The sequence below is a fragment of the Anarrhichthys ocellatus genome, unplaced genomic scaffold, assembly GCF_004355925.1.
Source record: "Anarrhichthys ocellatus isolate YVR2014 unplaced genomic scaffold, GSC_Weel_1.0 scaffold6, whole genome shotgun sequence".
In the NCBI taxonomy this organism is placed as follows: domain Eukaryota; kingdom Metazoa; phylum Chordata; class Actinopteri; order Perciformes; family Anarhichadidae; genus Anarrhichthys; species Anarrhichthys ocellatus.
This window is the reverse complement of record NW_022280036.1, coordinates 3,882,174-3,888,173: the sequence shown is the minus strand read 5'-3', so window position 1 is coordinate 3,888,173 and position 6,000 is coordinate 3,882,174.

Below are 6,000 nucleotides of genomic sequence, written 5' to 3'. Positions count from 1 at the left end.
ATCAAAGACATGTCTGCCTGGAGAGGAGAGAGGAGAGGAGAGGAGAGGAGAGGAAAGGAAAGGAAAGGAAAGGAAAGGAAAGGAAAGGAAAGCATAGGAGAGGAGAGGAGAGGAGAGGAAAGGAAAGGATAGGAGAGGAGAGGAGAGGAGAGGAGAGGAAAGGATAGGAGAGGAGAGGAGAGGAAAGAAGAGGAGAGGAGAGGAGAGGAGAGGAGAGGAGAGGAAAGTATAGGATAGGAGAGGAGAGGAATGACAGAAAAAAAATGAACAAAAGGCAGTGGAATGAATGAAGTTGGATACAAAGAGAAAAATCATACAAAAAAATATTTTTTCTATCATCTTCTCGTTTCTGTTATGGCAGCATAGTGATCTGTCTTAGCCTAATAAGTGTGCTGCCTCTGTTTCCATTATTGTCTGTTCATATTGTGCATACTCCATTTATATGTCTCTCTCATACTGAAGAGCCTTAGGATAGAGCATGCTATCCTAAGGCTGTCTTTACACCTCGTTTTAGAGTGTGGCTTGTATCTGGACTGTTTCTATATATGTCAAATTGGATTACATTCACATCCGACATTAAAATAGAAGTATCTGCATAAACATGATATTTCTCTCCATTGTCACAAAGCAAAATCCTGCATACATGTCTATCAAACTGACCATAAACCCTCATTTGTTGCAATATATCAATCTATTTTACGATGCAATTCAGCACAACAACCCTGCAGTCACATAAATTACCAACGATCACACATCAAATGCACTTGAAGTATGAAAAGAAAACAAATACTTGTTTTGCACAATAAGGGCTCTTGTTAGTTATTATCTACGTAATATATTCATAACAGATATGCATTAAATGCAGTTGGTTTAAGGAGAGCTCATTTTATTTGATGTACTGTTGAGTAAAATAACCATTAGATTAGATTAATAGCAATGCATTGTATTTTATAAACTCATATGTTTTGTATACAAAACCTTTATCTGCAAAGTAACAAGGAACTATGCCTGTTACATAAATGGAATAAAAAGTCCCCTTGTTGAAATGTAGTGGAGTAGAAGTATAACACAGCATCAAATGGAAATACTCAAGTTAAGTACCTCAGAATTGTAGATTTACAATTGGCGACTTACCGGTCGCCACTTTCCTTTCAAGTAAATGAGTAACTGACTGATAGAATATATCAAATAATAATGATGCCATGCTGAATATTTTGTTTCATTTCAACATTTAGACTATGATGTATCTTTATCAAACATACTCGTGGCTATATTTTCCCATATCAAATATTACATGGACATATAGATCTCCAAAAAGATGCAGTGCCACTTAAGTAAGTGGAAGCTCTGCATAAAGTCCTTTTTCATCTCCGTACAGGGAGGTCAGAAATGAAATCATGACTGTGGAGCAGCTGCACTTGATGTGACAGGAGCCCTTCCAATTTATTTTGATTGGCCTTGCTTTATGCAAGCTTTGGGTAGATTTCCCATGGGCAACTATGCATTCGCGCTAAGACTTCGAAATTCAAAATATGCAATGCCCACGAGCAGAAATTAGAAATGAATGCAAAAGTATGGTCAGAGCTGACATGTCTATTAGGTTTTTTTAGGGGCCAACTCTGATATCTTTATTTTAAGGTTGTGATCTAATTTTAATTATCACATTTTTACAACAATAAGACCTCTGAGTGCAGTTTGAAATTGAAAAGAAATCACTAAAATACTGTGAGGCTATCGAAATCCCTTAAATAATGTTTAACCATGAATACATGCTGTATACATACTGTGCAGGGTGTCATGAAGGAATATCCACGACAACCAGATAAATCAAGTGGAGTCTAACCAGAGTGTCAATTAACAGCTGATAGATTTTAGTGCTTGGCGAGAACTTTATTGAAGATCTTTACGAAATTCTTCAGCAGAAGCTAATTCAGACCGTATTGATCGGTTATTGATTCAGACCGGATTTATAATTGACTTAAACCTTTATCGGTTCACGGCGTGTGGATGTGTGGACCTCAGTGTGATCCTCGTTTGCAGCCACCACTGCTGTGTGTATTGGCTGCTGCACAAACGGTCTCATCGGTATATGAACCCTAAAAACTGTGGTTTCCGTGACAACCATAATCAACTTTTAAGTTGAATACATGTCCATGATTTATCTCTGATCAAATAGGCTATCACACTGTCCATTAGATTAGATATTAGAGGTAGATATAGTTCTGTGCTGTACCTGTCAGATACAAAGGGAAATGAAAAAGAATCGTTCATCAATCATCAGAGAGGAATGAAGGTCCAGGGTAATGAGAGAAACCTGTTGACCGGAAGATAAGATGAGATTTTGATGAGACCTTTTCATTTAAATGGACCACAGCGGGTTATATAAACACTCTCTGGAATAAACACAATGAAATAAAGCAATGTTCTATAGACCATGAAACACACAAATGACTCCTTTGTGCCAATACATGCTACACAATGGTCAGATTCATAATGTCAGGGATTTATTATGTGACTGAAGCACCAACTCAATCATGGGCTTCTTTTGTCACAAGCAATGTTGACCAACAAAACGTGTCCTAGATAGATACATCGAAGTCATCATAAGGACGACCTGTAAATTGAAACATTGTGATGGGACAAGCATCCATCCTGAATTAGCTACTTTTTCAAAATGTGTGTTATTTTGCAGAAGTTGAGCACGCTCGTATCTACTCTGCGAGGGTCAAGATATGACAAATAGTCTCCACTAGCCTCTACACTGATATTTCCCAAAAGATAATGTAGATATTTAGTTAATCTTAGATATGTAGACTAGGCCAGTTATGATCTCTTTTTTTCCATGATTGCATTCTACATGCACCTCCAGTCAGTGGGAATTTGAAATTAATTTACAGGACTGACTGTTCTGCCCACGTCGAGCTGGAAGGCTAACTCTATGTTCTTCTCACTCCCCATCTTGTTTGTCCTTAATGAAGCAGGATTGATAGCCCGCCAGCGGAAACACAGCTCACCTCATCAGCGACCAGCCAGGGGAGGGACGCTCTCCAATAAATAGTGCAGTAAACACACAATTAAGGGCTTGCATGTCAGCGCTTCGTTATTACATCCTACCAATTAAGCATCGGGGGTAACCTCCTCATTTGTACCGCTTTGCGCCTGTAATCAGTAATTTAGTAATAATGTGCTGAGTCTCAGCTGCAGACTCAATAACCAGTGAGAGGGTGAAAGTGGGCGGTGGTGATGGTGGAGCGTCTGTCTACTTCATGTGCAGAAAAATTGTAAGGTGAAGAGTTTAGGCCGTTGCTAGGTTGAGCAAGTCTTCTGGCCTTTTCAATAAAGACAAAAAGTTGGAAGTATGTGAAAAAGAAATGTATAAGATGTAAACATGTATTTTGTTCTAATTATCTAAAGCCTCTCCGTAAATTTCAAACAGCCGTGACAATACAATACATACAAATGATGCTCCACCGCTATATAGGCCAACAAAAGCAAGCAGAGCCAGCGTGCTAATCTGCTTTAATATTAATAATGTTTAGAGCTCTAGGACTTCTTTCATCAAGCCAAACTCAAGAGCCCTTGGGCTGAAAAATAAATGTAAAGGAGGGCCAGAGCGAGTGAGCATGCATTTAGCATCATGTCTCGAACAAAGAAATGTGCATATTCACTAAAAACAAGCCTCCGCGATAACCTGAAGTTCGATGGACGTGGAATCGCTAGTTGGCTTGTATGTTTGGCTGCTGAATGTTTATGTTTGACTGCCATCTAGTGTGAAAGATTTGCAAGTGCATGACTGATGCTTAGACTTGCACGCAAACATGCAACATTTTTAGAATAGCACAAAGACTTTAGAGGCCTTTTTTTTGGCATGAAATGGGTTTTATGAGCACATTGGCATGATGGAACTTTTGAAAGATCTCTTGTCTTTGCATTTTTACAACAGCCTCATGTTACTAAAGTAGCAATAAGGACAAGTAACTCTATCCACCCGGCTCTAATGTACTATCATTAGTACATTCTTATGTACATTATTATTTTGAGATACTTCTGTTTGTGTGACAAACATGAATATGTATAAGGACCCGGTCACAAACGGACCCTGGGATAAACTGCTCTACCCATAAGCGGGCCTCTGTTTTTCCTCAAAGCATGAAGTTACTCCAACTTGGGTCTGATACTGACACATATCTTTACTGTCTTGATCCATTTGTGGCCATCATGTATTCCCAAGGGCATGATGGGAAATATCAGAAAGCTAATGTGCCCTGTCACCGTGCTAGAATCATCCAGGACTTGAATAACATTCAGTTCAAAGTATGTTAATGATCTGGCCACTGCAATCTCCTGATCCCATCCTATTGAGTACCTTTGGGATAAACTCTATTGCAGTATCCAAAGGAACACGCACCCATACACCTTACGTAATTGCATTGATAAATGCATGATCAAGTTTATTAACACTGGGACCCTAAAGTTTTCCAAGTAAGTAAAGTTTCTTTTTACTAACGCTGACGGCATTTAATAGTCGGAGAAGTACAATTTTTTTTGTGAGAAAGCTTTTATTATTCTCTAGGGATTAGATTTTTTGATATCATGGGCCATGAATGTGACTTATGGAAAATAATGCCACTCTAGGCCCCTTTGGGCACAGTGTGCTATGCTGTCTTCTATCTTACTCTCACCAAATTGCTGTAATGCTTCCACTGCCTCTGCTGGCTCCATTCATCAAGTACAGTATCGCTGTCAAGGTTTTATTGACTGTAAAAGCATGATTCAGTAGATCTGCCTTTGTAGATATGGGCAAATAAGAAAGGTATTATTGTTTTCCTCGTTGTGTTAAATTATTAAACACACAATTGTTTTTCATCAGAAAGCTTTCTACAAAAACAGCCAACTTTTGATTGACTTCTATGTAATGTTGAAATATTTTTTGTATGTAGTTGTTTAGCATTCCTTGAAGAAAAATAATAAAATGTCAACTGGAAGAGTTCTTCAAATGGACTAAATATACTTTGTATTCTTTCCCATATTTCCCTTTCACCTGCCTACCTCCATTTGAATAATAGTAACATCTGCTCTGGTTATATATAATACTTTCATATTTTAAGTACTTAAACATTTAGAAAATCTGACAAAGTGGATGCCTTCATTTCACAAACAAAAACATGCATTTTTATCTGGAATAATTATATATTTTTGAAAGCAGTGACCACCTGTTTCTCTATGAGTTAGGATCTCCCTTTTTTGCGAAAGACCCTGGGGGCATGTTTACAATATGCCTCCTGAAAATGCAAGTGTTTTGCCACAATAAGAGTTTTGAATCGGCTAATCTTGTCTTAATCCATCCACTTTGTAGAAAAAAGGCTCCCGGGACTATAACCAAACATAGCAACTGACTGTCATCAGGTACATGGATGAATAATCACACAAGCATGGAAAAATATGTGGAAAAATATCAGTTAAGTGCCAGAATGAGAGCCCCAGTTAACACTTAGCTAAGCAGATGAAAACCACTGAGATGTCTATGAATTCATGAATAATAATGAATCAGGGCCCTCTCTGCCAAATAACATATCTTGAATCTTGTTAATTATGAGCCCATGATGGAAGAAAAGCTACCTTGTAATACAATAAAATCATATAGGTATCTTGCTTTTGGGAGTGGGTCAGAGTTAACTAGCCCAATTTGTTATTTTATTTTACCACATAATTAATTCTTACCTACAGAACACACTTTTTTATGTTTGATGTCTGTCTTTACTGTTCTCCTCGATGTCCCTTAAATAAGTCTTCTCCATCCAGGGGGGCTTTGTTACACCCGGCAGAGCGGCACTATGGGGGACCTCGATGGCCTGCAAGCAGTGGTGGGCCGTCCGGGCCAGCAAGGCCTTGTGTGCTGGCCTAAACAGAATCACAAAGTTATAGCTATTTTATAATTTAATAATTGTTCTTCAATACACTATATGTATTATAATTTATAAAAATATTTTACCCATTATC